A 14875-nucleotide genomic window follows, 5' to 3' on the forward strand; every position below is an offset into this window, starting at 1 on the left:
GATCCTGGGAATCTACTGGCCAAACACCATCACAAACTAACAGCTCTGGCAAACCACTCAACAAGAACCACTTGAAACCCTAATCAAACGCAGGAAATGGGGCTGGATTGGACACACTCTGAGAAAACCATCCTCCAACACAACCAGGCAGGCCTTAACCTGGAACCCACAGGGGAAGAGAAAGCCAGGAAGACCCAGAAACAGCTGGAGAAGGTCTGTCGAGGCGGATCTCAAGGAAGAAAGAACATCATGGAAGGAAGCAGAGAAAATCGCCCAACACCGAACCAGCTGGAGAGATTTCATGAATGACCTATGCTCCCCAAAGAGCAAAAGGGTTTAAGTCAAGTAAGTCAAGCTATCTGTTGCAGCTGCACTGTTCTCCATGAAAATACCATTTCTCAAAATCTGAAAATCATTATTTAATAAAACACAGAAAAGGATCACCAAGTTACTCTGGATAAAAAAAACCTTTACAGACAACATTGAGACAAAGCTTCCTGACACATCTCCATCCAAACTCTTGGAAGAACTCTTTGAAATCTCATCTGATACCACCTGGGCTGGAGAGCTAGTTTCAGAGTGTGGTGCTGAGTACCAAGTATCTCATCTCATGGCCCACCAAGTATCTCATGATGCAGCAGTTAAGGTGTTGATACCATTCAGCACCACATACAGTATCTGTATGAAGCTGGCTTTTCATCCATGACAGCTCTGAAAACAAAATATAGGGCCAATTTGAAAGGTCACGATATTGGTGTTATTTCAATAAATTTAAACATGGCCCATTTCATGACTATTTTGTTGGGGCGAGGGGGGGGGGGGGGGGCAAAATATTTTGGTCCGCCAAAGGGGGGCCTGACAGAAAAAGTTTGAGAAGCACTGTACTAACGAATGCCGTTATTGACAATCAATTAATCAGAAACGCCCCCCCCCCCCCCCCCCCTTTAATGCATTCCTGATGGAACATAATATACCGGTCATATGCATTTGAATTTTTAATTGTAGCGTGTATAGGGACAAAGTGCCAATGGATTAAGTATAATATACGTTGCAGGCTATTACTAGCCTCCAGGAATTACCCTAAACCGCTCTAAAACCTTACTTATATTCATCACGGTATAAAACGGGAATGTATGGATGGAAAATGTCTTTCTTTTTCACATCTTGAACGATAGATACTCGATGTCAAATGGGCCATAGTATTGCATCCATAGCTATAATATAGAATATAGTTATAGTCCTGTAAACAAGGTGACCGACTCCATTGGTTTAATGCGTGGCAGCACATAGCCATATCCCATTCTCAGCGTGGCAGAGAAAGAGTTAAGATCCTAATTTAAATGTCGTTTTTCACTGAATTGACTTGCTTTCCATCTTGAAAATGCATGCTAACTACTGAGTTAGTCGTCTATTAATTCCAAACAAACAGCTCTTAAAACACATCACTTCCTGTGTGCTAAATGATTTTCCCGGAAATGTCCTACCAGACACCAGTGTTAAGAACAGCTTAGAACAGCAAATGTAAAAACATGCCTGAACTTAGAATCAGTTATATCAGAGTATTACTTTAATATATTCCAATCTTCTCCAAAAACTCAGCACGGATTGTCCACAGCCTCCTTTTCCCAAATAATATATATATAGCTAAAAGGTTTTTGGTCCATAATGAATTGTTTGTTTACCAGTCCATGACCACATGCTTCATATGAACTCGGCCCACATGCATGATGACAAAACAATGCCCAACACATGGGTCGTTTTGGTTGATTAGAAGAACATGACCATGAAAATGCTGAGATTGTGGTGAGTTTTTGCAGAAGATTGGAATACATTAATTAGCCTCAGGTGTGTCATTACCGATGTGTAGTACCCTTCACTACTCTGTGTACAATCCCTGTATCAGAGAAGTGTTTACACGGCTAAATACATGCAAGATGTGTTGGTAATTTTTTTTTGCCTAAACAATGTCAAGTCAAGTCAAGAGTTTTATTTGTCACGGCATACAAGTATACAATGAAATGCGGGGGGTCTTGCCCGCAACGATTGTGCATAATACAATAGTAATATATAATAATATAATAAAAATCCAATAGAACAACATTGTGCAATAATACAAGTAATCAAAGTAGGGCATATCGGTATATGTACATTAGTTATTTACAGAGCATGGTAGGACATGCTAGGTCCTGTGGTAGTGCAATACACTGTTAGCTACAGATGAGGCACTGGGTCTTTATGTACACTGCTATACAATGCTATTTTATACAATCTCAAGTTATACTATTCTTAAAGTGACCTTTCCTTTTGTAAAGTGACCATAAGTGTGAGCATGTGCAGCATGAGTGTGTGTGTGCTCATGTTAAAGTGGCTGCTAGTGTGTGAGCGTGTACAGTGTGTGTGTGTTGTGTGTGTGCTCCTGTGTGCTTGTGTGTGGAGAGTTCAGTGTTCAAGGCTCTGATGGCCTGGGGGAAGAACCTGAACCGAAGTCTCTCTCCTAGTTGCTGGTGTTCGCAGGCGTTTGCCTGACCGCAGCAGCTTGAACAGGCTGTTGTTGGGGTGGTGAGGGTCTTTCATTATTCTGCAGGCTCTGGATTTGCACCTCTTGTTGTATAGGACCTGCAGGGGTGGTAGTGCAATACCCGTGGTATGCTCGGCTGAGCGCACCACTCTCTGTAGGGCATTCTTGTCCTGTGCCGTGCTGTTTCCATACCAGGCAGTGATGTTTCCAGTCAAGATGCTCTCTACAGCTCCGGAGTAGAAGGACTGGAGTATCTTCCCAGATACTCTGAACTTCCTTAACTGTCTCAGGTGGTAGAGGCGCTGCTTCGCCTTTTTTACGACTGAGTCTATGTGTGTTGTCCATGTCAGATCCTCTGAGATGTGGACCCCCAGGTACTTGAAGCTGCTCACCCTGTCCACGGTAGCCCTGTTTATCCTCAGTGGTGTGTGTGTCCCCTGCTGTCTCCTCCTAAAATCCACGATCAGCTCCTTGGTTTTACCAATGTTCAGGAGCAGGCTGTTGTCCTGGCACCAGCGTTCCAGTACCTCAACCTCCTCCCGGTAGGCCTTCTCGTGGTTGGCCGAGATCAGCCCCACCACCACTGTGTCGTCCGCAAACTTCACTATTGAGTTGGAGCTGAACTTGGCCACACAGTCATGTCAGCAGGGGGCTCAGAACACAGCCCTGGTGGGACCCGATGCTCAGGGTGATGGTGTTGGAGGTCTGACCCCCCACCCTGACCGCCTGGGGCCTTTCACTCAGAAAGTCCAGTATCCAGGCGCTCAGAGCGGAGCTCAGACCCAGCTCGATCAGCTTGTCCACCAGTCTGGTGGGGACTATGGTGTTGAATGCTGAGCTGTAGTCAATGAACAACAGTCTCACATAGCACCGCTTCTGGCGGTCCAGGTGAGAGAGTGTGCTGTGCAGTACTTGGGAGACTGCATCATCAGTGGACCTGTTTGGCCTGTATGCAAATTGCATAGGGTCCATATCACTGGGGAAGGAGGCACAAATGTGATCCTTGACCAGCCTCTCAAAAAATGTCATGGCCACAGAGGTGAGTGCCACCGGTCTGTAGTCATTGAGACCTGTTGGGGAGGATTTCTTAGGTACCGGGATAATGGTAGACATCTTGAAGCAGGCAGGGACCACTGACTCCGCCAGGGATAGATTAAATATGGTGGTGAACACAGGGGCTAGCTGGTTAGCACAGGACTTAAGTATGCGTCCTGTTATTCCATCTGGGCCAGCAGCCTTCCTGGTGTTCACCCACATAAATGCTCTTCTCACACTGTGTTCCGTCAATGAGAGAGCGTCCCCGCCCCCCCACGGATGCCCCCCCCCCACTCCACAACAGCCGGCGCGCCAGTGACGTCACTAGCCGGTGAGCTAGCGTCGCCACTGTTCACACCAAACCGAGCGTAGAAGGAGTTGAGTTTGTCCGCGAGAGAGTCGTCGTCGCTCCCCATTGAGGGTGGCGCTGACTTTGTAGTCAGTTATCGTCCTCAGTCCCCGCCATAAGCCTCTTGTGTCATTCTGTGCCATTTGTGCCTCCATTTTGTCAGCATACGTCCTCTTAGCAAGTTTAACAGCCTTGCGCAGAGTGTAGAGTTGTAGAGTTGTTTTATACTCGTCCATATTTCCTGTCTCTCTGCCCACGTTGTAAGCAGTGGTGCGAGTTTTCAGAGCTGCTCTGATAGTACTGTCCACCCACGGTTTCTGGTTCGGGAACACCCTCACCTTCTTTGTGCGGGCGATACTATCAGCTAAGGTTGCTATGAAGCTAACAACAGTGTCTGCGAACTCGCTGACGTAACTGGCGCTTCCTTGGAACATATCCCAGTCGACGTCTTCGAGGGCGTCCTGAAGCGTGGCCTCTGATTGGTCGGACCATCTCTTTACCTCACGTGACACGACAGCATCACGTGATCTCTGCCTGTAAGCAGGAATAAGCAAGATGGAGTCATGATCCGATGTGCTTGTAGCCCCCGCTAATGGCGGAGCCGGTACAGCCTTGTAGCCGGCTCTGAACGGGGTGTAGCAATGATCCAGCGTATTTCCTCCCCTGGTGGAGCAGGCGATGTGCTGAATAAAGGATGGCATCACTTTCTTCAGATTCGCCTGGTTGAAATCGCCGGCTATGATCATTGCTGTGTCCAGGTGTTTAATCTGATGGATGTTGAGATGTCCCTGTAGCTCCGCCAGGGCCCTGGCGGTGTTCGCTTGGGGAGGGATGTACACCGCCGTCATGATGATCGCGGTGAACTCTCGGGGAAGATGAAACGGTCGACATTGAATGGCCAGATGTTCCAGGTCCGGGGAGCATGAACTGGAGAGTATCTTTATCTCCTTTGGGCTTACCCAGCCGTTGTTGGTAAGGAGACAGACACCCCCACCAATGCTCTTACCGGAGGCTTCTGTACGGTCTGCTCGGAAGACGGTGAAGGAGTCCGAGGGAGAGACGCTGTGATCCGGAGTCGCTGGTTTCAACCATGTCTCCGTGAAGCACATGATGTTACAGTCCCTCACCTCTCGCTGGAATCGGACCCTCGCCCGTAAATCATCCATCCTGCCCTCCAGCGAACGTGCATTTGCCAGAAAGATGGATGGGATCGCCGGACGGTAAGCAGATCTTTTTAGCCTTAATCTGATTCCGCTTCTCCTACCCCTGTGTTTCTTCCTGCCGCCGCTTTTGTCTTTGTCTCTGTCCCGTCTGATCTCTGTTGGCCAATCTTGGCATAAAGTGTCTCTAAACTCCTCTTTAAGTCCGGAGTTTAGGTCTATAAGTGACTGGCGGTCGTATGACGCCCTCGCCAGTGTGGTTTCCATAAAAAAAAGTAGTAAAAATAAACATAATGACTAAAAGTAAGCACAATCGTTGCGGAGCAAAACCAACGGCAACTAACCTGAGCCGCGCCATTGCAAAGTAGGTGCATCAGCTTCAATTCAATGCTTCACCTCTATGCCATGTTTGCATCATCACAATGTAATGAGCTGTCTGGATGAGTAGCACATTGAGGTGGTGGTATCTAGAATGCCAGTCAGCACATGGACAGGATAAGTATAGTTCCAGGCTTTGTGGAGTTATCTAATTAAATATATAAAACTATGTAATTGGTGAATGAGAGGGGAAAATTCCACCAGGATTTAGTCTAGACCTGTTGTCTGTAATTGAGCTCCCCGTTTGGAGAATCAGCTCAAGATAGATAGATCTACAAATGCTACTAGTGGTTAGTAATCATGAATTACTTGAGTTGATAACAAATTTTGCTATTGCAGCTAATTATGAACACCATCCATCACCTTGAGTTTTATGATGAGTGAATGTACTAACATTAGCGTTAACTAACACTGGCAAAGTAAACAAACTTACACTTACCTTCACAATTAAACACTTAATTTATTAAATACATGTACATTACAGTGAAATTCTTGGTTCTGTATGAGCCCCTGAGAATGGGTTTCAAGTTTCAAGTTTCTTTAATAGTTGTCATACAGAAGTACAGAATACTTTTATACAAAATGCTTCTTACTGTTACGCTCCAGAGACTGTGCTAGACAAGATAAGTATGAAATAAAATAGTATAGCATGTAAAATAGAAGTAAAAATAGAGGTCACAGTGTTCAGTATAGACATATGTACAATGTTCAATGCAGAATAGAAGTAACTGAGTTACCATACAATATACAATATACTATGCAATGTACTAGTATACAATACTATATAGTGCAGAGCAGAAATGGGATGAGGTACAATTTAGGTACAATTTACAGTAAGGTGTACTCAGACTGAAGGTGACAAGGGAGAGGGGGGGGGGTTACATTGCTTTCTGGGTAAAGTAGTCATTAACGTATTGACCGCCACACTGTTTTCCCATCTCTACTCAATGGCGCCAGCGTTATTGACCATTTTAGCGATGTTTGCGGACCCATCGCGTGTTCTGTATTATAGCTATGGAGACAATAGTATGGCTCATTTGACAGGCATTGTTCATAGTCAACACTGACGAACCAGTTAATTTCTACATACTGTAGTATGTGCGCTATTCCATGCTAAACATCGCCCCTTTCCAAAAGAATCCAGTCTTTTTTTCATAGATTGCGACATATGATGCGTTATTATGCCCAAATCGTTCTGGTTGCTTGCCTGAAACTCCAAATAGGAGTCCGAGGGAGAGACGCTGTGATCCGGAGTCGCTGGTTTCAACCATGTCTCCGTGAAGCACATGATGTTACAGTCCCTCACCTCTCGCTGGAATCGGACCCTCGCCCGTAAATCATCCATCCTGCCCTCCAGCGAACGTGCATTTGCCAGAAAGATGGATGGGATCGCCGGACGGTAAGCAGATCTTTTTAGCCTTAATCTGATTCCGCTTCTCCTACCCCTGTGTTTCTTCCTGCCGCCGCTTTTGTCTTTGTCTCTGTCCCGTCTGATCTCTGATGGCCAATCTTGGCATAAAGTGTCTCTAAACTCCTCTTTAAGTCCGGAGTTTAGGTCTATAAGTGACTGGCGGTCGTATGACGCCCTCGCCAGTGTGGTTTCCATAAAAAAAAGTAGTAAAAATAAACATAATGACTAAAAGTAAGCACAATCGTTGCGGAGCAAAACCAACGGCAACTAACCTGAGCCGCGCCATTGCAAAGTAGGTGCATCAGCTTCAATTCAATGCTTCACCTCTATGCCATGTTTGCATCATCACAATGTAATGAGCTGTCTGGATGAGTAGCACATTGAGGTGGTGGTATCTAGAATGCCAGTCAGCACATGGACAGGATAAGTATAGTTCCAGGCTTTGTGGAGTTATCTAATTAAATATATAAAACTATGTAATTGGTGAATGAGAGGGGAAACTTCCACCAGGATTTAGTCTAGACCTGTTGTCTGTAACTGAGCTCCCCGTTTGGAGAATCATCTCAAGATAGATAGATCTACAAATGCTACTAGTGGTTAGTAATCATGAATTACTTGAGTTGATAACAAATTTTGCTATTGCAGCTAATTATGAACACCATCCATCACCTTGAGTTTTATGATGAGTGAATGTACTAACATTAGCGTTAACTAACACTGGCAAAGTAAACAAACTTACACTTACCTTCACAATTAAACACTTAATTTATTAAATACATGTACATTACAGTGAAATTCTTGGTTCTGTATGAGCCCCTGAGAATGGGTTTCAAGTTTCAAGTTTCTTTAATAGTTGTCATACAGAAGTACAGAATACTTTTATACAAAATGCTTCTTACTGTTACGCTCCAGAGACTGTGCTAGACAAGATAAGTATGAAATAAAATAGTATAGCATGTAAAATAGAAGTAAAAATAGAGGTCACAGTGTTCAGTATAGACATATGTACAATGTTCAATGCAGAATAGAAGTAACTGAGTTACCATACAATATACAATATACTATGCAATGTACTAGTATACAATACTATATAGTGCAGAGCAGAAATGGGATGAGGTACAATTTAGGTACAATTTACAGTAAGGTGTACTCAGACTGAAGGTGACAAGGGAGAGGGGGGGGGGTTACATTGCTTTCTGGGTAAAGTAGTCATTAACGTATTGACCGCCACACTGTTTTCCCATCTCTACTCAATGGCGCCAGCGTTATTGACCATTTTAGCGATGTTTGCGGACCCATCGCGTGTTCTGTATTATAGCTATGGAGACAATAGTATGGCTCATTTGACAGGCATTGTTCATAGTCAACACTGACGAACCAGTTAATTTCTACATACTGTAGTATGTGCGCTATTCCATGCTAAACATCGCCCCTTTCCAAAAGAATCCAGTCTTTTTTTCATAGATTGCGACATATGATGCGTTATTATGCCCAAATCGTTCTGGTTGCTTGCCTGAAACTCCAAATACTTCCAAATCAAAGGTATATAACATATACATATATGTCTTCACAAAATCATCATAGGGGGGGGGTTGTTTTAACTCGAAACTGCGATCGTTACCAAAAGCATGTCTTAGGTCTGTTAAAATACGACACTGTGATCGGTACAGAAGCATGTTTTAGGTCAAACAAATATACCAGCAGGTTACCTAAGATAGACCTTACCTCAGTCAGAAGGTACTCCAAAATGAATAAATCCCAGTCGATCCCATGCTGATCGCAATTACTCGTGTATATTGGGCATGGCTGCCATACGGGAAAGAATAGGTCTGAGGTGCCAAATCTTCCATCGGTTGCTATGTCCTGATCCATTCCGAGGCGGAAGCAGCCGGAGGTAAGTCAGTACTGGAATACAACTGAAATCCCCAGTTCGAAAGGTAGGCGATACTGCCACCTGGCAGGATTTGATCGTCATTGCAATTCCAACGTAGGCAGCTGTGCCAGGGAGACCCAGGCAGCTATGAGCGAGTGTTTACAACGGAGATCAAAGGAACAAGATCAAAGGAACTAAACACTTTAGCATTTTACTTATGCATTAAAACATTGTGCATCAAAATAAGCCCCACTCCCTTTCATATATGATATATGAACCATTTGTTGTAAAGTCCTATGCAAGGTGTCAATGAACTGTCAATGAATGTACAGACTACTACTTTCATTGGTCTAGGTTAACCATGCCCACATCCTTAAGGGGAGACACTGCAGGTGAATAGGGTAAAAAAATTTACTAATAGATATCAAAATGAAACTTCCCCAGTTGATTACTTATATTAAGACAAGACTTTTTTGTATTACAAGTTTTCTGAAATTGTATGTTTAAATATGCAAATGAGGCATGATTTACTTAAATATGCACTAATTTGCATATAATTCCTGGACAGAAATCTGAACATTGGATAAAGCCATTTTCAAAATTATAGTTTCATTTTGTTGACATATTAGAGCCAAAGGTTATTACAGAGGGGATTTTGGATATCTCTTTTTATCACTCCATAAATCAGAAAATACTCCATTCAGTCCATTTTTATGGTAAAATTCCATATTTCGCCATGTTTTTAGGAATAAAATGTGATATAAATCAGGGTATGAATGCGATATCAACAAACCCTTCTGTAAATACCTTCAGAACATAGATATGAATAGAACTGGAAGGTTTGGTGTATGTGAGTGCTACTGAAGTGGAGATTTCTGGCTCAGAGTATGAGGAAAAACTAATTAAAACCTATTTTTGGGAAAACGCCTTCAAAGTTCTGTATTGTAAAATGCCATACTTTTTTTTTTGAAACAGATATTTACAAACACAATACCTAATCAAACCATTAGTAATAGACAACCTAAACACATGCCTGATAACTGAATAATAATAATAATGATGTTATTGAACTGAACAGAACTACACACAGGCTACAAACAGTGTAGTACAGTGTAGTACCCCCTAATAGGCAAAAAATATTTGAATAGATATCACAATGAAACTTTCCCAATTTGTTATGTACATATAAACTAAGAAAAAATATATTGCAAGTTTTCTGAAATTTATGTTTATATATGCAAATGAGGCACTTCCCCATTAAATATGTGCACATTTATGGATGCAATAAGGCAAAATGATGTAAAATAAACAACTAAATGTGTGTTATTGACGTTTTATTGTCACTAGTTTCATAGAAGACATGTTTAGGAAGCAAAATATAACAAAATCTCAAAATCAACAAAAAAAGTATATTTGACTATTCACCTGCAGTGTCTCGCCTTAAGTGTCTACTAGTGGAATTTTGAAATAGTGTAATAGTATGGAATAGTGTACTAGTGTGGTAGTGGAATAGTGTGGAATAGTGTAATACTGTGTATTAGTGTGTAATAAATAATAGTGTGTAATAGTGTAATACTGTGCAATACTTGCAATGCACTGCTTGCTGGTCTACGGACCACCGCCATCAAGCTTCTTCAACTCGTTCAGAACGCAGCTGCCCGCCTGATCTCCAACCTACCAAAGTCATTCTTAGGGACCTGCACTGGCTCCCCATCGCCACACAAATCCACTTCAAGGACCTTGACCTGGCATATCGTGCGGCGAAGGGAACGGCTCCCGTCTACCTCTGGTCAATGGTCTCTAACTACACACCCTCAAGACCCCTCCGCTCTATGTCTTCTGGTCGCTTCAGATCCACTCTTGTCCAAGCTCTGGGACAGTCATCAAAGAGAAGCCACCTATTCTCGGCTCCACAATGGTGAAACGAACTTCCCATCAAAGTTAGGACAGCCGAAACCCGACCAATCTTTCGCCGTCAGCTAAAGACACATATCTTCTTCAATCAATATTTGAAATAATTTTTTTTTAATAAAAAGTAAATAACCTTCTTACTGTCCTCTACTGTCATGCACTCTTCCTAATATACTACCATACACTGAACACTGTAGCCAGTGGGGGCTGGTGAATTTTTCTCCATGGACTTTCTACATGTACCGAGGTATCACAATGTCACACTGCACACAAACACGCGCATGCGCACGCATCGCGGAACCACACACTGAGTAGCCTACTGTGTGCGTCAGAGCGTCGGTGAAACCACAAGCGTACGAATATTTAAGTAGGTACAGTTACAGTACAACTATCACCATTGCCATCAATCAATATATGATCACAGTCCATGCAGCCAGGTTTCCAATAGTGCCTACACAAACACGCACACCCTGATCTCAAAACTCTCTCTCTTCTCTCTCTCTCTCTCTCTCTCTCTCTCTCTCTCTCTCTCTCTCTCTCTCTCTCTCTCTCTCTCTCTCTATCTCTCTCTCTCTCTCTCTCTCTCTCTCTCTCTCTCTCTCTCTCTCTCTCTCTCTCTCTCTCTCTCTCTCTCTCTCTCTCTCTCTCTCTCTCTCTCTCTCTCTCTCTCTCTCTCTCTCTCTCTCTCTCTCTCTCTCTCTCTCTCTCTCTCTCTCTCTCTCTCTCTCTCTCTCTCTCTCTCTCTCTCTCTCTCTCTCTCTCTCTCTCTCTCTCTCTCTCTCTCTCTCTCTCTCTCTCTCATGCCCGTATTCAGATCCGTCCAATAATAATCACAGATGTATATCTTGTCATTTTAAACAAGTTACCATTCTATTGTCCCGGGTGATTATGCCCCCCGCGGCGAAATTAATTAGTATCCCCCTCTATCTCTCTCTTTCTCTCTCTCTCACACACACACACACACACACAGCATGACGTGGAATCCCAGCTATCGTTACAAGACCTAGTATACAGTATATACCAAAAATAACTTCAGTATGAGTACAGCATATTTTGCATATTGTTAAAAGAGCCAAGGCTGGCTTGCATAGATTAAACATATGACTTACCATCAGAAGAGTTGAAGGGGGCGAGACATTCAGCTGTCCACAAGCCTTAATCCACTTTAAAAAAAAAAAACAATAAGTGTTTCATATCCTTTACTCCAGTAACAGTCCATGGGCATGTTGTATCAGTCCCCGTCGTTTTAAAAAGCAGGCATGGAAAGCAAAATAAAGCATTGCTTTCACTACATGCAGTTAGCCAAGACTTCTTACCAAACCAGCTTCTGGAAAACGACAGAATATATTGCCTTCCTCTGTCTGTGGCTGGTTGCTGAATGCTGATCTCATGTTGATCAGGTCCAAGTCTTTCAAATGGTGTTGCTTTGATGGATTTAACAGAATTATCCATGGTAGCTAACTATAAATCGAAAATGAAAATACTCCTTGAAACCGAAACCATGTCAACTGGTGACGAGTGAACACACACAGAGGTGGAGCACAGAGTGCGTGACTGCTTGCTTGGAGCGCCAGAAACTGCGCCCCCCCCCAGCCCCCCCAAGTCCCCCCCCAGATCATATTTATGACCATTGATAGGCTGTATTTACTAGATTCATTACATTGGCCGCTTGCGCGCAGTGATGCCTACTCACTGCGTTTTGTCTAGCGCCCCGGATTCGGAGGTAGTTTATAATAGACTGACGTCAATCACAAACGAGGGGGAGGAGATTAGAATAGCATGCAAAAAACAATGATTTATACTATATTTATTGCTATATTAACGTTATTGTGCATTTTAATAGTAATTATTATTCATTTAAAACATGTTAAGTTTATTTTTAGGGCTTCAAGCCTTCAAAATATCTAAAATAAAAAAAACACAAGTTCTTCTTCTCCTACTCACTCATTGCTCTCAACCAGGGGGGGGCGGCGCCCCAGCGCCCCCTATGGGTGGCCGCCACTGACTGTAGCACTCAAGTTTGAACACTTTGATGAACATTGTTACTCAGCTGATAGAGTTGTGCCGTTCCTGCTGACTTGTCATACAAAACGTGTAAGTCGCTTTGGATAAAAGCGTCAGCTAAATGACTAAATGTAAATGTAAATGTACTGTGTAATAGACTAGTGTAATAGAGCAATCCCAGGTGGCCAAAAAGTTCCGGCCCATTAATGGCCTGTATCCGGCATGCCGGAAGAAATTAATCGGCCCAAGTCCGGTTGCCAGAGTCGGCCAAGTAGGCGGCAATGACTGACTGGCCGATTCCGGCCCGAGTACACTGGGCCAGGTCCGGGGTTGCGGGAAGCGGTGAACGTCCGGAAATTGGCGGAATCGGCCCAGTAGGCGGCAATGACTGACTGGCCGATTCCGGCCCGAGTACACTGGGCCAGGTCCGGGGTTGCCGGAAGCGGTGAACGTCCGGAATTGGCGGAATCGGCCCAGTAGGCGGCAATGACTGACTGGCCGATTCCGGCCAGAGTACACTAGGCCATGTCCGGGGTTGCCGGAAGCGGTGAACGTCCGGTTGCCTAAAGCAGCCCAGATGCGACCCACAAACACTGGGCCAGGTTTGGTTGCCCGAAGCCTAGCCGACACTGCCAATGCAATACTGGTACTACACAGTAAATTACGCACAGTACATTTGACTCAAACTGAGTAAAGAAATTTTACTCAGTTTGAGTGAAATGTACTCAGTTTGAGTCAGCGGAATTTACTGTGTACCCAGTATTCTGCCAGAGCTACTCCACTATCTGCCTATGACCGTAGATTACCGGAAATACAGTAGGAAATGGTTGATTAGTAATACAATGCCACATATTTAAGGACCCTTCCCTTTACCAATTCAGTATTGGCATGTCCCTCATTGAAAAATTCAGAAATTTACATGCTGTCTCCTACCTCACTGAAATATATTCTCAGTGTATGTACACAATATACATCATTCTGCAGTGAAGCTCAAATATCAAGTAAAGTAACAATTACCCTCATACATGCTACTTTTTCCAGTTAAAAATGACAACTTGAATAGATATTTAAACATTTATTAACAAAATATCACATCCTCCTCTCTGAACCCAACGATAAAGCCTCCAATGAAATGAACCCATTGTTCCCCTGCAACAGCTTCTCCCACAGGGGATCTTTGATTAAACACCTGCTAGCAGAAGAATATAGACAGTCAGAAAAAAAGTTCACTGTTTACTACTTAAGTACATTTAAAAGTAGAAACTTTGACTTTTACTCAAGTGTGTACTTTCACTTAAACTTCCATGTTAGTCTAGCTTAGCAAAATTTTTTAGGAGAATTAATACAAAAACCAAGTGATATGGCCGTTCAGTTGTAATTGAAAGCCTGCATTTAGTGAGACGTTGTTTATAAATGTCTTTTGGTTTGGTTATGAATGAATGACGGCATCTTTATAGCACATCTCTATTACTAGGACATAAAGTGCTTTGGAATGACTGCATACATCTTTCACAATGGGTGGCCCCAGCAGGAATCAAACCCCTAACCGTGACAGTGTTAGTGCAATGCTCGGAGTGCCAAGCACAAGACCCCAATGTTATGCGGGGCTCTGCTCATAGACGGGCGGCTCGTGGCGTGGCTCGTAGTCCTGGTAGTCCTGGTTGTAGAAGCAACCATCGCCCTCCATGGAGCCCCCCCTCCTCCCGCGTCACCCCAGCGAGGTGGCGGGTGGCGACGCTGATGGGGTGAGCCATGGTGGGGTGGCAGGGGGCCGGCAGGGGGAGGCCCCTGGCCCTGGGGGGGGGCTCCGGAGAAAAGCGCCAGGGGGCCGGGCCGGGAGGCGTGGGCATAGCCTTACGGACCACGGGGGAATAGGTGACGTGGCACCACGGGGGAATATGTGACGTGGGGGCGTGGCGTGGGTCTGGGGGAGCTGTCGCCGGCCCCGGCGAGGCGTGCAGGTCCCCGACGTGGAGGGGACGGGACTTCCACTCACCGAACTACTGCCATACACGAAAAGTGAAAAAGGCAAATAAAAAGAACGAACCACAAATTCAACGACAGAACGAAGACAGAAGAGAAGAGGATGAGAGATGGAGAGAGAGAGAAGAGAGAGAGAGAGAGAGAAGAGAGAGAGAAGAGAGAGAAGGAAAGCAAGATAACAAAATACAACAAGAGCCACAGTATGGAAGCAAATGAGTGACAGAAGTATTTGAATTTGATCAGACACCGAATT

Source organism: Notolepis coatsorum, assembly GCF_963971535.1.
Source record: "Notolepis coatsorum genome assembly, chromosome: 7".
Classification (NCBI taxonomy): Eukaryota; Metazoa; Chordata; class Actinopteri; order Aulopiformes; family Paralepididae; genus Notolepis; species Notolepis coatsorum.